Source organism: Pogona vitticeps, chromosome 1, assembly GCF_051106095.1.
Source record: "Pogona vitticeps strain Pit_001003342236 chromosome 1, PviZW2.1, whole genome shotgun sequence".
NCBI lineage: Eukaryota > Metazoa > Chordata > Lepidosauria > Squamata > Agamidae > Pogona > Pogona vitticeps.
Window position 1 is genome coordinate 128,291,860 of NC_135783.1, and position 22,087 is coordinate 128,313,946.

Below are 22,087 nucleotides of genomic sequence, written 5' to 3' on the forward strand. Positions count from 1 at the left end.
CGCCGGCCATTTTGGAACCGCCGATCAGCTGTTTTCCCCCGCTTCGTTGTGCAAAAATCGCTAAGCGAATCGCTTAGCGATCGTCGCACAGCGAAAAAACACCATAGGGGCCATCGCTGAGCGAACGCTCCAGCGATGGCCCGGACCCCCTCACTATGCGAATTCATCGCTCAACGGAGCGATCGCTAAGCGAGGCATCACTGTATTGATGTTTTTTATTTGATTGTATTTTATAATGTTTTATTCTTCTTTGTAAGCCGCCCCGAGTAGACTCTGTCTCAAGGGGCGGTGTATAAATCGAATAATAAATAAATAAATAAATAAATAAATAAATAAATAAATAAATAAATAAATAAATAAATAAACTTTTGATGATAAATCATCTTGTTCAAGGCTGTTCATCAAGTTCCTGTGGGTAGTTCCAAACTCATGTGCTGTTATTAATACCCCAAATTCACATGGGTGTTGATGCTGATGCCAGGTTGGCTTTTTAGATGGTGATCGTGCAGTATGCAAGTTGTTTACAAGCTCCTTCCCAGCTAGTGGTTTGGAATTTATGGCCCATCTCTTAAAACAGAGGTCAGGCAATCTGCCCCTGCCCCCCTTCTCTGGGTTTTTGTTTTTGTTTTTGTGTTTGTTTTTTTAATTCGAAGAACTTCTTTTTGGTTAGAATGGTTAAGAATGCCCAGGAACGTGGTTTTAGTTGATGTCCTGATTGGCCATTCTGTGGTATCTTACAGTTCAGGAAAAATCAGGACAAGGCCACATGGTCATTGAAACAATATAAATATGGGAACAGGTGATACTTTTAATTGACCATTAAGAATATAAAACAAAACAACAGAAAACAAAAAACAAACAGTAAGCTTTTGCAGATAAACCATCTTCTTCAAGGCTATGTATCAAGTTCCTGTGGGCAGTTCCAACTTACTGTACATGCTGCTATTAATGTAGTACAGTACTTTGATTACAAAGGATGATGACCAGCAACAAATTTCCCTTTTCTCCTGCCACTTTCTGACCATAATTCTTTTGCTTCCCCTTTTTATTTTCCTTTTATGATGGTGTTGTGGCTTTGCTGTTTGTATGTCTTCGGGTGTGTGTGGGGTGTTCTGTTTGACCCAGCTAAAGTGATAGAGCACTCATCCCTCTGCACCCCATGTGTTACTGTAACTGCGGCGTCCACCTTCGTGCCCCTACACGAAGACAAAAACACTCTCTCCTTTTACACTTGCTGCCACCAGGTGATCTTTAAATCACCATTTACTTCAGAAAGATTCAGGTCCACACTTCAAGTTCTTTAAAATAAAACTTTGGTTTATTGATTACAGAGATTCATAAATATCTTCAGTAGCTAATCACGCCTAAATTTCCCAAACTACACACACTATTACTCAGTCTGGCTTTTCTCTCCTGCGTTACATTTCTCTTACTAACTTAAACTCACTTAACCTGCCCTCTGACTCCCCCTCTTATAGCATCTCTCTCGGCTCCGCCTCACAGCAATATGAATATTCATAAACCATTACATAATACAACAAGAACCATAGATCTAATAAATGGAGAACGCTACAGTAACCTTCTTTAGTTCTTTGCAATGACTGTTGGAAAAGAAAAGCATAAACAAAAGAACTGAAAGCAGAGTCACAGGAACACAGGACATCCTGCCCAGCAGACACAGCTTAGATTCCAACAGGTGGAAGAGGCTGCTAGAGCCTCTGGCTCAGTCACCAGCACCACTCTGCAGTGGACTAATAGCAGGGCCGGTCCTAAGGAAGAGAGTCGCACAGACTCCTTCCTTCCTTCCTTCCTTCCTTCCTTCCTTCCTTCCTTCCTTCCTTCCTTCCTTCCTTCCTTCCTTCCTTCCTTCCTTCCTTCCTTCCTATCACACTCGGCTGCTAGTAAACTTTGGCTAGGTCATCAGATGGCACATTATCCATTACAGAAGTGCTGTACTTTTTACAGAACAGCTACAAAGTTAAAATGAAGCCACCAAATCTGAACTTTGAAAATTTGTTCTAAATGCTGCATTTCTTTCCATTTATGTCAATGAAAGGTTACTACAGAATATTTCTCTGTCATTATTTGTCTGCATATTGCTTTGGTGGTGTCAGTGAAATGGAATTTACAGTCCATTTTCTGCCATTTAAAGAGAAATAAAGTATGTATATATTATCATGGCACTGAGTACAGCTGGGAGCCACAGTGTAATTTAGAGCAGTGTTCAGAGGCCATTAGTCATTTGCAGGATTTTGCTTCAGTGTTTGTATCTAAATACAACTATGTGTCATGGCCATAAACTCTGATTGCATTATAAATTATGTTCAATTTTCATTCCTTCCTTACATATCTGTGTCATTTCCCCTTCCCCCCCCCACACTATATTTTCTGTTAAATGTGGCACCTCCCTTACTAGAACACAGCACCTCCAGCTGAAAAATAAATGTGGCAGGTCTGTGCCAAAAGAAAAAATTATGAGGGCTTAATGGTATCCCTCAAGGCTCTATTAATCACAACAAAACATCATCTTTGATATAGCTTTAGTACAGAGCAAGGCTTCCTGACAAGTTTCTAGACCATCATGGAGCGTTGTAAGATAACACGAACCTTGAGGGGAAGAAACTAAGGTGAAAATAAGAAAGAGGAAGCGTGAGCTGAAGAAAAAGCACACACAAGTCATGAAGACAGAAAAAAGTGCCTATTGTTTGCAGGAAAGGAATGTGAAAAATGACAATAATGCTGGGTCAGGTAAAAGGGTGAACAAAGTTTGGAGGAATGTGACTGTCATCCTGTACACAGTTGCTTGTGAGTACGCTTTGCTGAACACAGAGGTATTTCCTTTTCAGGAAAACCACGTCCAGACAGAACAGCTACTCACATAAATTGCACCGAATGCCCAGAAAGCTTGGTTGTAGATGCCAAGCATATTTATTTGGTCAAGGTAAGTTGTCACTCCAGGATGAAGTCTTCGGGAAGTACAGATGGGTACTGGGGAAAACCTGCGCACTTGCTTTCCCTGATGTGGGAGCATCAGCCTCAATGAGCAGTCGAAAGAGAAACACTCCCTACAGGTTGCAGCCTGAAAAACTGCAAGGCCTTCTCAGCAGTCTCCACCTTCTGTTCCTCTCAGGCAACTAAGTGGTGTGAATGATCTCGGCCTCTGCCTTACCTCTGGCCTCAGCTAGCCAGGTGTTCTGGGAAGAGAAGTGCCACACTGGACCCGGAGACTCATAGCTTGGGGTTCCCAGCTGGGAGCTGTCCCTTTCCTCTGCGCTCCTGAGTTCCTTGTTCACCTCAAGTAGGACTTAGAAAGATCTGTGGGGTGGGTTCCTCTAGTCATCCAAGGTTCGGAGCTCCTCTTCCCTGGTGATCTGCTCAGGTTTGGGGAACCCTCCAGCCTTTTCTTTCCTGGTCTTCTCTTCCTCCCCTCACACTCTGCAACCCCTTCTTTGATGCAGCCTGGAATACCTTTTAAACACACTATCCCTTCCTTTGAACCATGCCTCCACAACCTTTCTGCACTCCCGAAAACACCTTCCCCATGGTGGTTAGGCCTTCTGTAGTTTCCTCATGCCAGAGCTTTCTCTGTGATTCACCAGCTCTTGACAGAAGTGGGAACTACAATGGGGCCACATTCTGCAGTGGACCTGTGAGAGTCTCTCCAGGTGGCAAGCTTACCACTGGCACTAACACCAAGGCTCTGCTGGGTGGTGAGCCTGGCCTACCCATCACAGTGATAAATGCCAAATACACATCAATAAATAATAACGGAAAAGGCATATAATGTACACCTGGAGATTAAAATGCAGTATTTATTGAACAGCAGTTATAAACTCCTACTTCCTTGCCAGTTAGTTAAATGATTTGGGAAATTTTAACAGCTACTGTGTGGTTATTTAATGCAAAGTGTCTTCAGAACTAGGAAAATGAAGATCAAAGTCCACTTGGTGTTTCTTTTCTATTGCCCACTTTTTTCAAACTAGTAAAGTCCTGGCCTAAAGCTAGGACAATGTCAGTCCGGCTCACTTGAAATAGCCCAAGAAAGACCTTCTGAAAGGAAGCAGAAGGGTGGGGAGTGGGGTGGTTCATCTGTACGCTCTAAAGCAGCTTCTGGAACATGTGTACGAAAACATCAGCAATGGCTGAGGATCATCACACGTTTTGGGGAAAAGCTAACTTCCTAGAAATACTGAGCAACAGACTCAAAACAGAGCTAGAGGAACATTTTGATTTTTCCACATAGCATCCTGCCATACATCTACCTCACACCGGGTGCTTTAAAATGTGCAGACATTTATCAGCGTACACTCTGAAGAAATGTCTCCATACCTTTACCTCCTGAGGAAAACCTAGAGGACCAAACTTCACACCACATTACCTTCACATATAAGACTGGCCCAATTGCTTCTTGACACCTCCAAAGATAGGCATTTGGTGTGGAAAAAGGCAGAAGAAAGCAGAGAGTACTGAACCTATCTCTTCCCCTTCCTTGCCCTCAGATTCATCTCTATCTCTCTATTATCCTGCAGATGTTTCAGCTTTTTGCTTCATTTACCTAGTAAAAGAGTAACAGACTTTTAAACACTATCTTGTAGAGGCAGGGAGTCCTCCCACCAGCTCAAAAAGGGTGGAGATGGGTGCCCAGGCCTTAAAGTGACCTCTCTCACACACAAGTACATAAGATTTTCTCCTTCTCCAGTGGCTCTCTTGACCACTGGTTAGAGATGGGCATGAATCAGAAAAAAGGCATTTTGTTTCAATTCATTATTCATCAAGGGCCGTGGTTCTTAACGTGGGCAATAATGCTCCCCAGGGGGCGTTTTCATTTTTCAGAGGGGCGGTAGAACGAAAAGGGGCGGTGTGGGGGTGGTGGAACAGAAAGGGGGCAGTAGAGGGGCACTGGAGCAAGCCAAACCTGTGAAGGTGGCTACAGCCGCAGTGCTGGCAGTGGATCCAGACAATCCAGCTCTTTCTGCCTGCCACGTCTTGCCTTCCTCCCTTAGGGGAGCACCGAGTGTGGATTGGGTGGAAGGAAAGGGTCTGTCAGGTCCCCATCCTTGCCTGGTGAAGCGCTGCCTTGCACCTGGGTGGGAAGGGAGAGACAAGCCCGATTTGTCTGTCCTGCCTTCCCGCCCACCTTTCTGCCCATTGCAAGGGAAGTGTGGAGAGAAACGGGTCGATTTGGGAAGATTTCTAGAGATGGGACTGGCTCAGGTCATCCTGGGTGGGTGGGAATTTGGCAGCTTTTCCAGCTTTTCTTGTTCTCCTGTTGTGGCTGGCTGGCTGTCATGGGGGGAGGGAAGAAAGTTCACCTGGCCAACTTTAAATGGCTTTGAGGGACATTGAACTTGGGATCTTCCCCTGTCTTCCATGTACACGGGTGTGATGAGCCTCTATGTGTAAATCCTCTGGGAGAGAAAGCTCTCAAATTGAACTGAGAGCGCTGAGGGCAAAATCCACGGGGCTGTCATAGAGAGACTTAAGCAAACACACTACAGAACTGAGGAACTTGAGAACTGTGGGAAATCTACCCCAAAATTTCAGGGGGGCATCCCCTGCCCTGGTCACAGTTCACCTATGTCAGGAAGATGTTCACCATTTTGTGGTATTTCTCCCATTATGACACAAATTTAAGAGTGAATGTCCATGTGTAATCCTTTGTTTCCAGCTTTTTATCACACTCCCTTTGTAATGTTGTTTCTTACTGAGTATGTGTTATACACACATGTTCCACATGAGTATTTATTACAGATAAATCTCCTTTGTAAGTAACGACACACTAGATCACACTGTATCATCATTATGTGAAAGTGTCTTCAGATAAACAGTATTTAAATGAATGAATTAGACAAAAAATTGGCATGTTAACATACTAATTATGGAGGGCTATAGTGCACATAGCCACTCCTGCGCTTCTGGAGCTACTGTGGAAGACTTCAAATGGGGTTTTTGGTATTGCTCTTCCAACCAGCTCTTTGTACTGTATGTGAGTGTGTTTATGTAGCAACTTTTATAGATCTTCCGCAAAACCCTGAAAAAACAGCACACAACTTCATTTCTGCACAGCTTTAATCCGTCAGTGGATTCTTCGTGCCAACAGTCCCTGCCTTGGAGGGCGAGGGATTCGGCTGAAAGGAAATTCTGTGGTGCATGAGAAAGAAACTGAAGAGCAGGTCACAAGACTACTTCCGATATCGCTGTAAAACATTTGACACACTGAGCCGAAGGCAGGACGCCAGGCAGCTCGGGCAGGCCTCTCAGGACTCAGCGAACCTCCTGGTTTTTGCTGACTGCCAAAAGAAGAGGCTGTCAACCACCTGGCAGGATGAGACACAAGAGTGCTTTAAGCAGCGCTGTGTTTTGTGAATTGCAGGAAGCGAAGGACTGAGAAGTTCTGAACTCCTCCCAAGAACTTACCCAGTTTAATAATAGTGGCAGAATTTGCAACAAAACTAAAAAGGACATAAAATATAAATTTCCGCCGCTTGTAACGCTTGTTTTATTACACATGGGGCACTCTTCATCTAATCCCGTTCATAAGAAATACCTTGCAAGCAGAAGTCCTGTTTTTCTGTTTCCGAAGTGAGCATTTATGAGGACCAGTCCTGGGAGTACTGCTGGTGCAAGCTCTGTCTGTCTACCCATCCAGCCTTCCAGGTGAATGTTAACTTGGTTTTACAATCCTCATTGCTGGCGGGGAAGGGGGGACTTAAATAGCTTTCCAGTGTCATTTTTTTTAAAGTTCTGTTGTTAGCCCTGCATTCCCCAGCACTGCTCACACTGTTTCTTCTAAGCCCCAGGCTACACTTCCACTTTTGCTAGGTATTATGGACAGCATGCAGCATGAAGGGCTAGCGTGAACAAAGAATACAGCCTGTTAAATATGTATAACCCGTTGGTCATGTTGGAGGGCATATTTGACACACTGACTGGCAAACATGCAGTTTCCCCACGTAGGGAATATGCATAATACCAGAGGAATTTGCAAAATACCCTGTTTATTCTGCCATTTTCTGCAAATCCCTCAACACTGTTTGGAGACAACACAGTTGACCAAGCAATAAATAAAATCTCCTCTTGGTATTGTTTCAGTACATTCTCAGTCCGGGAAATGCCTGGAGTTAAAGCAGATTCTCCATTCCAATATTAATTAATATAAATATTAATTGCAAAATGCATCAATGTGAACAGCGTGCATTCGTATGGTTACTGTAACGTGGACATTTCTTAGTAGCTGCTTCTCAGATCAGGAATGGCCTCAAAACCTACTGGCTTGAGTATTTATTAGAAGCACTAAGACTTGAAAACAAATAAGCAAAGGTTTTATTATTACATCATCCTTCAAAGTGTATGTCTTTTTAAAAAAAGAAACTAGAGAGTATCTTTTACATCTCCTTTGCCTTATGTATGCATGTGTGTATGTGTTCAGTTTATAAACAACCAAACTGGAAAGTCCCTGTGGGACCCCTTAAAATAAGTTTTAAAAACCTTATTGATAAAATAGCCAAAAAAGAGATATAATTTCAATATACTAAGATGTTAAATATACATTAACAAGCCAACGACAGAACTGATAGTAAAACCAATTAACTAAGGTTTAAATGGGTGTTCGTTGGAAAAGTATAAAGTAATATCTTTTGTTGTCGTAAGATTGCATGAATGTTTGAAGTTAAAATATTATTTATTCACAGATAGAGAGAATAGGTTATAGAACAAGTAAACTAGCAAATACGTTCATTCAAACCACTGTTGAATCTTTGCTTTACAAATGTAATTGATCTATTTATTTATTTATTTATTGCATTTATATGCCGCCCATCTAGACAAAGTCTACTCTGGGTGGCTCACAACATATACAATAAAAACAATTTAAAATATACACAATTATTACATACGTAAAAACAAAGCAATATAAAATATAAATCATAAGTTTACAATTTTAACAATTAATTAATTTAAAGTAAACAGTGCCAAGATGACACAGATCAAAAGAAAAAATAAGAAATAAGAATCACTTAATTGACTGAAGGGAAGGCCTGCTTGAATAGCCAAGTTTTCAACTGGCTTTTGAAAATGCCCAGCGAGGGTGCCAGCCAAATTTCGGTAGGGAGGGTGTTCCACAGCCGAGGGGCCACCGCCGAGAAGGCCCAGTTTCTTGTTTTTTCCTTCCGGGCCTCCCTCGGCGTCAGACCCCTCAGCCGTCCCTGCTGGCTATGTCGGGTGATTCGGGTAGATCTGGGTGGGAGAAGACGACCTGCCAGATATTGAGGTCCCAAACCGTTTAGGGCTTTATATGTAATCATTAACACTTTGAAGTCAACGCGGAAATGGACGGGCAACCAGTGCAAAGCAGCCAGAGTGGGGGAGATATGTTGGTGTTTTCTCACCCCACTAAGAAGCCTGGCTGCCGCATTCTGGACCATCTGAAGTTTCTGCGTCAGCCTCAAAGGTAGCCCCATGTAGAGTGGATTACAATGATCTAATCTCAAGATTACGAGCGCGTGGACTAGAGTAGTGAGGGCCCCTCCATCAAGATAGGGTCGCAGCTGGGCAATCCGCCATAGATGAAAATAGGCGGAGCGGGCCACGACGCCACCTGGGTTTCCATGGTAAGCGCCAGGTCCAGATGTACCCCCAAGCTGCGGACCTCACTCTTTGCAGCAAGGGTCGTCCCCCCAAAAGAAAGGGAGTTACCTATACCGCTGACGGAAGGACCGCCCACCCTCAAGACCTCCGTCTTGTCCGGGTTCAGCCTTAACCCATTCAACTGTATCCATTCCAATACAGTCTCCAGGCAGCGCTGAAGGGACAGGATGGCATCCACTGAGGTAGATGAAAAGGAGATGTAGAGCTGTGTGTCATCAGCATATTGGTGACACGATGCCCCACGCCCCCTGATGACCCCAGCTAGTGGCCTCATATAGATGTTAAACAGCATTGGAGAGATGATCGACCCCTGTGGAACCCCACAGTTGAGACTCCACGGGGCCGAGACACTCTCCCCAATCTGAACTCTCTGGGGACGGTCCTCCAAGAAGGAACGGAGCCAGGCAAGGGCCTGGCCACCAATTCCCAACTCAGAGAGCCTCCCCAAGAGGATACCGTGGTTGGCGGTATCAAAGGCCGCCGAGATGTCGAGGAGGACCAACAAGGACATATTGCCCCCATCGGCCTCCTTCAACAGGTCATCCAACAGTGCGACCAGTGCCATCTCTGTACCATAGCGCGGCCTGAAGCCCGACTGGAATGGGTCCAGATACTTCAGATATTCATAATATATTCTTCTTTCTGCAAGGAGGTTGGGGTTGGACATGGATTTAGCCTTTCAAAACTCTGTGGGTCACAGCTTTCATATAGGCATCCAGTGAGGAGATTCATGAGTGAACTGCATCAGCATTTAAACGAAACGTCTGACTCGTAAGTTGAACACGCAAACTGTTTTATCACAGTCATTGCACAGAGAGATGTTCACTCCTACTCAATAGTTCAGACTGCACTTGGCTATCTAGTTATGAGCTTGCCCTGTGAATGATTCCTTCTTCTCCTCATTTGAGTCTTAGGCTACACAGTTCTGCTTGCTTACACAACCCTATAAGGGTAGTTGCGTAAGCATTTCTCCTTTTCAGGAAGGCCCTTTCCCAGGAAAGTAGGGAACCCCTGATCCTAAAAGCAGTTGTGTGATCAACCATGTGACTGATCATGTGAACAGGGCTGCAGCAGAGGGGGAAAAATTGCACAATGTCAGCACCGCACACATAAACCATTAACAAGATTTTGCCTTTTGTGTTTTGGCACTTGAATGGGGTCAGGTAGCAGCACATAAAAAGGCTGAAAGAATGGATTAGCCTGAAAAACAAGAGACTTCTGTATTTAGAAGGACATGATCTACAGTTGGGTTGGCATGCCTTTTTATGGTATCAGAAAGCCAAAACTCATAGGTATTTTCAAAACCATTATATTAGAAACTCCCTGTATATAATATGGGAAAAAATGAAAATGAAAATGTACGCGAAAATACCAGGATGGGTTTCACCCATAGAAGCATTTGTTCATCCCAACCTTTTGAATGTTAGAAAAATTTTGACTTATACAGATATTTTAGACAAAGATAGGAGATTAAAGCCAAAACAAGATCTTATAGACCAGGGGTTAGATGCATCGTGGTGGTCTATAATGCAAATACAATCAAGATATGAACGGGACCTAAAAATGTATGGTTTTTATAAAGAACAGACAACTTTTGACCAAATAATGTTAACATCAGATGATAAACTAATTAGGAAAGTATATAAATACCTTCTAAATTGGAAAATGGAGGATGAACAGGTCAGAGAAACGATGGTTCAAAGGGCAAAAAATTTTGGGTACAATATTGACTTAGAAAAATGGCAAGGGCTGTGGTCTAGAAACTATAAGATGACAATGGCAACATCTTATAAAGAGAATCTATATAAAATGTTTTATAGATGGCATTTACCTTCTGATAGATTGGCTAAGATGTACTCTAACAGGTCAAGTAAATGTTGGAAATGTCATAAAAAAACTGGAACCTATTATCACCTCTGGTGAACTTGTGACAAAGCAAAAAAAAATTGGAACAAAATACATACATGGCTTGTTAAAATAATAATAAAAAACATACAGATTTTAGGCCAGAGCTCTTTCTGTTAGGTATAATACCAGAAAGTGTTGATAGACAAAATGTATATTTAATACTGCATATTCTAACAGCGGCGAGGATTATTTATGCACAGTACTGGAAAAATGAAGGAACACCTACGGATCAAGAAATAATTAAAAAGATATTGGACTGCACCGAAATGGACAGACTAACACTGAAAATCAAAGGAAAAGAAGATACAAAATATTATCAAACATGGGACTTATTCTATCAATGGTTAGAAGGATGTTGTATAGATTAGGAGTGTAATGTGTGTAGTAGTTGTTTTACAAATGATTATAAGCTGTACCCTGGTGACACGATGTTAAATCAGTATGGATAGATTTATATAATAAAAAAATGTTTTAAAAAAGGGACGTGGTGGCGCTGCAGGTTAAACCGCTGAAGCCTCTGTGCTCTAAGGTCTGTAGATCTTCAGCTGTAAGATCGAATCCACGCGACGGAGCGCCCGTCGCTTGTACCAGCTCCCGCCAACCTAGTGGTTGGAAAGCATGCAAATACGAGTAGATAAATAGGGACCACCTTGGTGGGAAGGTAACAGCGTTCCGTGTCTAAGTCGCACTGGCCATGTGACCACGGAAGATTGTCTTCGGACAAACGCTGGCTCTATGGCTTGAAAACGGGGATGAGCACCGCCACCTAGAGTCGAACACGACTGGACAAACATTGTCAAGGGGAACCTTTACCTTTACCTAGCAGCACATAGCCTCTAAGCACCTGTGCACTGCTTCTGTCGATCATGCAAACGGAGCTTGGAGGAGAAGATTCAGTCAAAGACTCCAGTGGCAATCTTGCCTGCCAAATAGTGGGTGGCTTCATTTGACAGGTGCAAACGACAGGTATCTCCAACTTACTGTACGGAACTGTCTAAAGCACTATATACCTGTTAAATGCTATTATTATCCCGGATTGCTTTCAATTAAAGAAATCTTTCCCGTTCAATTGCTTCTTACGCAGCTGGAATTGTCGATTTAGAAAGTAGCTGGCATCACCATAGCCATCAACTGGGGTTGCATATAATGTAGCAGAATGTGTCAGTATATTCAACCATCTAAGTTTCTCCTGCAGACTCAGGCATAAGTCCCACTATACAGTATTTCATGGGGTTTACTCCTGGGGATGTAGGTGTAAGGTTGCAGTTTTTGTGTCTTGTCATCATAGTCTCCCTCCCTATACACAAAATAATTCCTGAATTTTTTTTATTTATTTTTTTTGCTGAAAAATATGTTTACAAGAATACTTTGGGGAAAAGATAGGTGACAAATCATTAATAAATAAACAAATCTGCATTTATAGGAATAAGAAGACAACAGAATTTTTTTCTGAATAAATCTGCATTAGTTTGCATTGCCAGGTAACTGCGATCCTAAGAACTCTTTTTCTGTTGCGAAGCATCACTGATGATGGCAGGTAGAACCTTCGTCCATATGCCGATGGCCAACCTGGTAGCCTATATCATTCAGTTATCCCTCTAAAAGAAGGCTGAAAGGTTTTAAAGCAAAGGGTAATAAAGATGTCTTGGAAGAAGGCGAGGATTTCTTTTGTATCAGAATGGTGGACCTTTTGGGCTTAATAACCTACAGAGGCTCCTCATCTGTCCCAGGAAATTGAATTTGGATCCCCTACTGCTAGGATCCACTTGACAATCAGTAAATTAAATTAAAAAGGAGAATGGTAAGGAAATGAGATTATATGAGAAGGGGGAGGGAAAGCAAGAGAAGGATTTGGGAGGGTTAGATGGAAGTGGGTTTCCCCCATCCCCTCATAAATTTATGTCATTGTTTCCTTCACTCCAGAGCTCAAAACAAGGAGAGGGGTGACATGAGGCAGCAGGTAACCATTGCTGCTGACAGGATGAGAGGGCACAGCAAAAAAGGGTAGGCAGAGCCAGGGCATAATTAGGCATCCATGCACACACAGGCATCCTCATATAAACACACACAGAGGAAGGCAGCCATTCACACATACAAACATACAAAGGCAAAGACGCAGGCAGGAATGCTTTAGAGAGGGTAACCTGAGCATGAGAGAGGGCGCTATCTAACACAGGGGCGGGCAATTAATTTTTATAGGGGGGCCTCATGAAAAATCTGAACTGCGTTCGGGGGCCAAAACAACTTTACTTAAAAATAAAATGAAACAGTGATGTTATGATTGTTTTTATTTTAAGCTTGTTAATCTTCAGAAATACTAAAGAGGTTTTTTTGCGGGATGTTAAAGATCAACTTTAGACAAAAAGCTATAAATGGTTTTGATGTCCGGCGGGCTGGACAGGAGCGGCTCGCGGGCTGTATGTGGCCCTCGGGCCGCACTTGGCCCAGGTCTGATCTAACATATTCAGAGTGAACTCAATGAACTTTCTACAGCCTTCATACTGGCAGAGGTAGAGGGAGCCATAAGAAGATGTAGGAATGGCAAAGTGGCGGGACTCAATGACATCGAGCAAGTTAAACATTTTGGGCAAAACACCAAGGAACAGCTCCTTCACTTATTTGTTTCCTGGGTGAAATTAGCCTGAAACCAGCAAAGAACCATCAAACTCCAAAAGTTACAGACCAAGCTCCCTGCTATGCCACTTAAACACAGTGTTTGAATGAATTATATTATATATCTAACTCCAGAACAGACAGGCTCTAAACCTGTAAAAGCTATATGGTTCAAATCTTAAATCCAACCCAGCACATAGAAGATGGTTTTGATATAAACCGTACATAAAATAACTGGAGCAGCACTTGTTGACCTTAAAGCAGCATACAACACTGTCCAGCATCAAGTGCTGCTCAAAAAGCTCCATCTCCTTACTAAATACCGCGGACTAACAGAAATAATTGCCGTTCTTCAAAACTAAAGATTCTTTGTTGAATTTCAAGGGAGGCACAGTCACTGGAGAAATCAAAGGAATGGTCTCCCACAGGCTAGCATCCTAGCAGCATTACTTTTTAACATTTGCACAAATGATCAACCAACATTCCCATATTCCAGGAGTTTCATCTGTTCTGACGATCTTGCCTTGACAGTCCAGGCGGAAACCCTTGAGGCCATCGACTACCAGCCGACCTCCACATTAGAAGATCTTTCCTTATATTATAAAAACAACTGGCTGAAACGCCAAACCCTTTAAAAACACAGGTGTGTGCTTTCCAGTTAAAGAACAGAGGAGCAGAGAGGAGGCTCTGAGTTAACTGGGAAGGCAAGATTTTGGAACACTGCACTACGCTGACCTACCAAAAAAGGCATTGTCTTAAACACCAAAGAGAAGGTTTCCTCCAGAAATAACATACGTATCACTGGCTGGGTCAGACTGGGGTGCACACTCACAAACAAAAAGAACAATAGCTTCGTCCTTGTGCTACTCCATAGCAGAATATGCTAGTGCAGTATGGTATAAATCAGCACAGGCCAAACAAGTTTATGTCGCTGTTATGCAGGATTATTTCTGACTGCCTGAAACCTACACCCGTTAAAAAAAAATCTGTTATTTGGTTGGCTTTGCCTCTCCAGAAGTACATTGAGAAGTCCTAGCAAATAATGGCGGAGGGGGAGGTAACACAGCACCAAATGCATCCACTTCATGGCCAACAACCCCCTAGACAGCAGTTAAAATAGACGGAAAGTTTTCTACACATATCTCAAGATCTACATATTGAATCAAAAGAGACTAGGCTAAACCTATGGAGAACAAAAACTACTCATTTTGCTGAATGGATGAATGCTGAAGAGTGTCTCTCACTAGGACAAGACTCTAGCTGGACCATCTGGAAGTCACTGAATAGATTTTGAAGTAAGAAGTAAATAAGATGATCAAGGAATAATTAAGTAAAATGGGGCTACTTGAATATAGGACAAATTTTCAATCAATGCAGCACTTATGTGCATGCAGTTTATGCCCCGCCATGTGTACAAAAGAAGATCTAGTAAGTGGCTGAGGTAATACTATTGAAGTAGCCATCTTCTAGTAAAAACACTCTAAGTATCGGAACATTTGATTTGTTTGCAACATAATATATATAGTCATAGAATAGTGGAGTTGGAAGGGGGTCTACAATATACACACCCTGTTTCCCCGAAAATAAGCCCTAACCTGAAAATAAGCCCTAGTAGGATTTTTCAGGATGCTCGTAATAAAAGCCCTACCCCAAAAATAAGCCCCAGTTAAGTGAAACCCTGCCCTCCACCATTGTGCAGCAACCAGAAGAAGATGACATGACTGTATCTGAATAAATGCAGATTGGTGTACATAAAAAATTTAAAGATCCCCTGAAAATAAGCCCTAATGCATTTTTGGAGGAAAAATTAATATAAGACTCTGTCTTATTTTCGGGGAAACACAGTAGTATATACAATTTAAAAACAACATATAAGACAAAATATAACAACCAACATTTATAGGAAATAAGAAATAACAATCCATGCACCCTATTACAATATGGATACCTCTGATATAATTGGTGGATGTGACTTTTTAAATTTTTTTTCTAATAAGCTTTTATTGTAGTCATCTAACAAACTTAAATAGCATCAACTTAATTGTTAAAGAGTTGCCTTTTCCAACATAAACATAAGTGAGTGTGGTTACACTATGAAAATGAATCAGTGCCTGGATCGGGGCTTTTGAAATTGGCTTAAATTCATGGGGTAGTCACACAGTATTCGGGTTGATGTGTGCCCAAATTCTATGTGAAAACCTTTAATCCATTTTAAGCTATGTTGTATATTGGTTGAGGAGGCTACATGGGCTTTTAAAATCATTGCAACGGAGGCCTTATCCTGCTCCCTTCTACCTGCCCTCACACTGGCCGCTCTTTGCTGCAGTGTTAATTTTTTATTTTTAAAAAAATAAAATTTATTTCAACTGGCATATTGTTATGGCTTCTCATGGGAGATACACATGTGCGCAGGAGTGAAGGAACAGCAGCCAGCACTGGTAAGAAGGAAGGCAAGAGAGCAGCTTCTACATTTGCATGTGGGGACATTTTTTCCCTTCTCCACTATCATATTGCTAAAGAGGCTTCTTGCAGGAAATGAGCGCATGCACACACACACACACACACACACACACACACACACACACACACACACACACACAAACCACAAACAAACAAAAACAGAGGGAAGTGAGACTTGTGAGGGAGAACTTTACCCCTAATGATGGCTGCCAGTTTAAATTTTATATATTTCATCCTGACAAATCGCTGAAACTGATTAGGCTTGTGAAGGGGAGGGGAGGGGGCCTGCGAAGAAGGGATGGACACACACACACACACACACACACACACACACAGAGAGAGAGAGAGAGAGAGAGAGAGAGAGAGAGAGAGAGAGCACAGGTCTTAACACATGTCAAAACAATTCAAAATAAATTGATCTGACATTTGAATTAAAATAAATGACCCTTTGGCAGAAGAGTAATATACATCGCTTCCTATCAAAACAACACAATTCCCTGTCAAAAATATTTGCACTTCCATGTGTGACATGTAGTCACATTGTAAAAAATTGATTTAAAACACGATAAATATGATTCAAATATGGTTCCCTTCCCCCCAGTTTAACAATGCTCTGTGTTTTGGGCTCGCTAATGGTTAACTTGCTAACAGCTATTTTAAAATTATGAATAAACTATTTTCTATTAATCCTTCTCCGGCCTTTCTAAGCAATAGATCTTCTACATTGCTTTTTTACAGCCAAAGTCAAAAAGCCTTGTGAACTGACCCAGTTTGAAACATTTTTGTGCATAGCGCATTGTACCAACCAGTATGCCTTGTGTTGGCTACTTTGTCCTCATTTTGCGTGAAGCTGACACTGGGTTTATTCCAAAATATTCATTCCTTCCATTTGTACTTTTCAGGAGGCATCCTTAGCCCTTTGCCTGGATTTCTGCTTACTTAATGAAGGGACTACCATGCTTGTAAACAAGCAAGCAACCACAGAGGTCACTTTCTGGCCTGCCTAGATGGGTTTTAGGACTCTTCCCTTCTGCTGCTCTGAAGCAGATGCGTATTTAACTTAGTGGGGAAACTCTTGACTCTGTCCTTTCCTGGGAGCTGTAATGAAGGGACACCGCTCTCATCATAAGTGAGAAACCACTGAGGAGACTTGAGAAACAGTGGTTCAGCAGGTCACATCAAAGAACAGCTGTTCTTCACTCCCTTTCTCAAGTCTCCTTGTAGGAAAAGGGAGGAAATTCTAAAACCAAATGTAAATACTCAATTGTTTTTCAGTAGAACAACCATTGTCTCTTATATTGTGTAACACCAAGCAGAGTTAGTCAACATGGATAGAACGATCTTGACATTGACTAGTTTCTTCTTCAAAGAGAACAGACGACCAAAAGATATTTGCTCATTCTAGGCGCAAAATCTCTGCAGCCCCCAAATGACAGATTAGCTTGCTCTTGTTTGGGGACTGGTTAACAGGAGGTGATCGCATGCTTCATTGGAAAAACCGACTGCACGGACACAGCAGCCTTCCAGGAATGTGCCTCTGCAGGCATGTTTTATCACCTTCTCCAAAGATGGCATCTTTCCGAGTTTGTCCATTAGCAGGGCTGGTGCTCATGAGCTGAGTTGAGGTTGTCAACTCAGGGTGAGGAGCACTGGGGAAAGTCAAACAGCTGCCACTGCCGCCCATGGCCAGAACCCATGCCGCCTCCCTAGTCCTGCGGCTTCTCAGCCAACAATTTAAACTGGCTATCTCGGAATGGATCCTCAGGCCAAGGCACTGTGGATGGGAGCCTCTAGAAAAGGCAGGTTTCTTGATGACATCTCCAAAAATGTCTTGGCTCTGTGGACCTCCACCCCCACTCTTAGAGCCAGACATTACAAGAGAATGGGAATGTGTTGTGCAGCAGCAAGGGCTCTGTCTACACTATCCCCTGTTCTTTGCTGGCATGTGGCAGCAGAAGGAGAAGAGGCACCTGCATACAGTAACATATCAACGTTACTGTTTGAGCTTGTGAGAAGGCTTGCACTTGGTCTTTAGAGAAGCTACAAACTAGAAACCAGGCTTTGCTATCTATACCATAAGGTATGGCTGGTGGTGGAAAGCCTAGAAGATTCTGATCATGCTCTTTGACCACCATATCTTGCCAGCATGCCCTGGCATCTGGACATCGCACCACAGGTCCATTGTGTGGATAAAAAGTCCAGATGGGGAGTGTTGCAGTGGTTAGATGTCATGATTTAAATGTAGCAGCCCTGAATCACAGCAGCCCTGATGGCGGTCTGCACCTGAAATAATGAACCAATTTTAAAACAAGTGTATAAGGAGTGTAATGTTGATAATGATAACAAATTCCTGGAGAGACGTGGTTCCAAGGACTGACTGACTCTCCTACCCATTGTTAAAAGCCTAGGCACTTAAATAATGGAATTCCCATGTGATCAGTTTTATGGAGTTGTTAAGCCCTATTGGTTTTCTGAGCAAAGGAAGGGAAGGAAAGGAAAAGAAAGGAAAGGCCACCTTACATGTTTCAAAAGGACTCGTATGATGCATCCTGTCTTTCCCTTAGAATACACCTGTGAGAAGAACCCTAATTTGTGAACACCCATCAACATCACTGCGGCTTTACTGTTCCATCTGGAGAACATTTCACTCACATCCTATAATTCACCATTTTGTGATGTGCAGACTGGGTAAAGAAGAAAATATAAGAGAAACACAAAATATAAAACCAATCTAAGTATTTTCCAGACTTAAATATTTTCTTTCCATCCAGGAATTCAGTATCACATACTGTAAATGGTGTCATGCCCAGTTCCATCTACCCCAGAAACCTACAGTATGTGGTAACTTAGAATGGGAGAAAACCTAGGCTGGGCCTAGGTTGCTCAATGGGTGAGTGGGATGAGTGGAGATTTGAGTCTAGATCTCCCTAATTCAGGCTGACTGTTCTAGCCACCAAATCACACCTATATCTAATAACTGAAAGCTGCTTTCTGATCCTTTACAAAGTTCATCTGGAGAAAAAGGACCATCTGGTTGTGTGACTCCTGTAACATCTTTTTCTGGATGACTTCTGCTTGCCCACAAGGGCAGGCCCATGACTGCCTCAACCTACAAAAGTGGCAGCTACTGAAGGTAATTAGAGACCACAAAAGAGGGAGGGATTTGAAATGCACATTAAATAATTTCACATTCATCATTAATTAGCACTCTCTCTCCTCAGGGCTATGAACACACAGTCTCAGATGATAGAAAAGCCAGAGGCTACACCCTCAGCAGTCACTCATCATAGACACTGCTTGTCATCAAACAAGGGTTATTAATTTTAAAATTAAAATGGGAGGATTCCAGGGTTCTTGTTATTAATCGTAATCACTGCCGTCAAAATAATTTTTTGCAGACTAATCTGGATAATTTGGATATAACAACTGTGAAGAGTTTGGCCTAATTTCTTTACCAAATAGTACGGAGTGGAAAAATTAAATGTATAAATGGAGGGTCCCATTTTTACTATAAAAACTTTATTGTTAATCAAAGCTGCTAGAATGTTTATTTCCCTCTATGTTGAGGTTGTATTGAAAATGGCATCTCCATGTGTGCTCGTAAATGCTCCAACCCATGTGACCCCCTCACGATTCTGCCAGTCCATTCTGTGCCAGAGAAGGACCAGGTCACAGACGGACCTCTGGCACAGCTGTGTTCTCAAAAGCTACCAACATATTCCACAGACCATATGAAATTAGTTGGCTATAAACATTCCTGCTTTTGAAAAACTTCAGAAGTATGTTTTTTTAAAAAAAATTCAAATTCTGTGCATTAAAGTGAAGCTAACATTGGCACCAAAATTACAGCTTATTGGCTAAAATCCTGTTGCACAGTTACACAAACAGAGTAACTCTTTGAAGGGAACTGCTCTAAGTTATGAAATCTCTATAGACATGATGATCTGTTGCAGACTGAATTGCATGACTCAGCATACAGCAGATAATGCCTGTGGATATTTCTTAACCTACAGCAGTTTCCATCTAAAATTTACGGCATTTGCACAACTGTACATCAGGATTTCAGGCAAAAGCAAAATAAAAAATAAAGAACAAAATATTGTGGCACCTTAGGGATGGGATTTCAGTCACTGTTTTGTAAAGTAACCAAAACACTGTTTCTTCATTTCCCCTACCACATTTGATAATAAATGAATAATACAGAAGATGGCTTTATACCCATGATATGAGGATCCTTTAATCTCAAAAAGCACTTTGAAAATCATTAAATAATTAAAATTGACAATATTACTGAGACAAGACCCCAGAACCTTCTTGTTTTCAGCCTGAGAAAAAAAATTAACATGGAGATGTAATCTTCTAGGACAATATCAAAGCCTTTCTTCTCTAGCACTGTTTTAAGATGTCTTTTTTTTCTTATACACTTTCAGTCCTGTTAAAAATGTTTTTTAATAAAGGAACTGGGGAGTCTATGAATAAGGGATGCAATTAACTGATACCCATTTACTGCAATGATCACTGGTCTCATTCTGTGTTGGCTTGTGATATCATATAGCTACATATGGTGGTTGCATGATGATGCTGTGAATTCATTGTTTTGGTTACATGCTGTCTGATTGTTTTAAAAGAAGCCAATTAGAAGTCTGATACCCCTACTCTTCCTCCTTTTCTTTGTTTCTTTTTTCCCTTAGTTATCTTCTACAGGAGATTGGACATTATACTGAAATAGTCCAGATGAAGTTGCTTCTGGGATTTGCCCTTGAACACAACTGTATGTAGTCTGGGGTTTTTCTCTCCTGAAAATGATTGTTCTTGCACACAACCTTGTGTAATTTTAATGTCTCAAATAAGTAATTTTATGTAGACAGGCCAACATTATGAAACAGGCCACAAGGTGCCTCACCCCCTTTGAAAATCTTCTCCTCTTTCTATGAAACAAATAAAGGAGCAGTATCAACACTTTATGCGTTGCTGATTGAGGTAGATCAACGATCATCAATGGGGTTGAAAGAGGTATGGGAACATGATTGGAATATTAAAATCGATTAAGAGAAATGGTCCAGAATGTTTACAAAATTCCCATATAAAGGCATCTCTGTTACAGCCAGGGAGATTGCATTGAAAATACTCCAAAATGGTATTGGCTCTCACATATTAACCCTGCAATTTCACAAATGTGTTGGAGAGGGTGGAAGTGTAAGGGATCCTTTCAACACATTTGGTGGTGTAGCAAAAAAAGTAGACCAATTTTGGGAAGAGGTGTTTAATGAAATAAATAAAATTAAAAACCAGTCAATTAATAAATCTCCGGAATTAGCACTTCTTACTCTTTTTTCTGAGGGAAAATGAATGCATTTTATACAAAACCTTAATAGGCCATCTTTTGACTGCAACAAGACAGACCATAGCAAAAGGGTGGAAAGGGTGGAAAAGGGTGGAAAAATATGCAGGGAGTATCAGTTGCAGTATGGTACTCGAGAGTATGGCAGGTAGCACTGCAAGAAAAATTAACCACCAAATTGCACATCACTAAAAGGATAAAACACTTTGATTCTTTTGCAACTGACTGGCATCCTTTTATTGTTTATATGAATAGAATGGATAATAAGGGACTCCCTTACGTATATAGAAATATTTGTCATTGTAATATACTTGGAAGATATTTATAATTTTCCTTGAAAAGGTTTATAAGAATTTGATATGACTTTGCCATGGGAATGGGAATGGGGATGGGAGGATGGGAGGAAAGAAGGGCATTAAATACAAGTATGTATATGTGAATGTATATAATTAATTATAATAATTTTTAAAAAAGAAAAAATGAACAGACGTCATCTGTTATCATGTAACTCAACTTTTTCAGATGGATGGACAGATGTTTTTTTAAAAATGCATGGTGCTCTCAAGTGTCCAGAATGATTCCCATATATTATCTGATTCTATCCTCACAACAACCTTGAGCAAGGAAGTTAAGGCTTGGGAAGGAACCACTTGCCTAATGCCCCCAAGTTGTTGATGGCAGGGATAAGATATGAGTCAGGAATGACGTGGAGTTACTGGGATCTCTCTATGACCAATGGCTCTCTGGCAAGTTTGGTTGACACAGCTGCCCATCTTCTCTTAGATATTTTCTTGTTTCTGGGCTGGACACTGAGGGGGCTAAGTGGTACACTTAGGATTTGGCTCAAGAGTCTCCAGTCATTTAACCTTTATCTCTTGCTGTCTCTTCTTCAGCTTTCTCATAGTCCAACTGACCATTTCCATTATGAGGTGGACAGAGTGACAGACCAAAATATGTACACTGACTCGTAGAACTGTACTTATTATTTTATTAGGTTGTCCTACCCACATGGAACCTCTGAATTCCCATCACCACAAGCAAAACTCTATGAGGAAAGGACCCGTTTTGACTTGCAAAGGAATGGAAGTCAATTATAAAAATAAAAACAGCCTCAGCTTA

At 41.6% G+C, this 22,087-nt stretch overlaps 1 protein-coding gene and 1 long non-coding RNA gene across 9 annotated transcripts in view; one reads left to right on the forward strand and one right to left on the reverse strand.

The window, feature by feature from the left end:
- DLGAP2 (DLG associated protein 2) overlaps positions 1-22,087 on the reverse strand; it is a 522,791-nt gene that overhangs the window by 309,783 nt on the left and 190,921 nt on the right. The gene's annotated exons all lie outside the window — the stretch shown is intronic.
- The window catches only part of LOC144587650 (uncharacterized), a 21,197-nt gene continuing 29 nt past the window's right edge, over positions 920-22,087 (forward strand). The window contains exons 1-2 of the long non-coding RNA XR_013542821.1: positions 920-20,398; positions 21,963-22,087. The exon at positions 21,963-22,087 is cut by the window's right edge and continues 29 nt beyond it. This is a non-coding gene — a long non-coding RNA (uncharacterized LOC144587650). The remainder of the gene's footprint in view (positions 20,399-21,962) is intronic.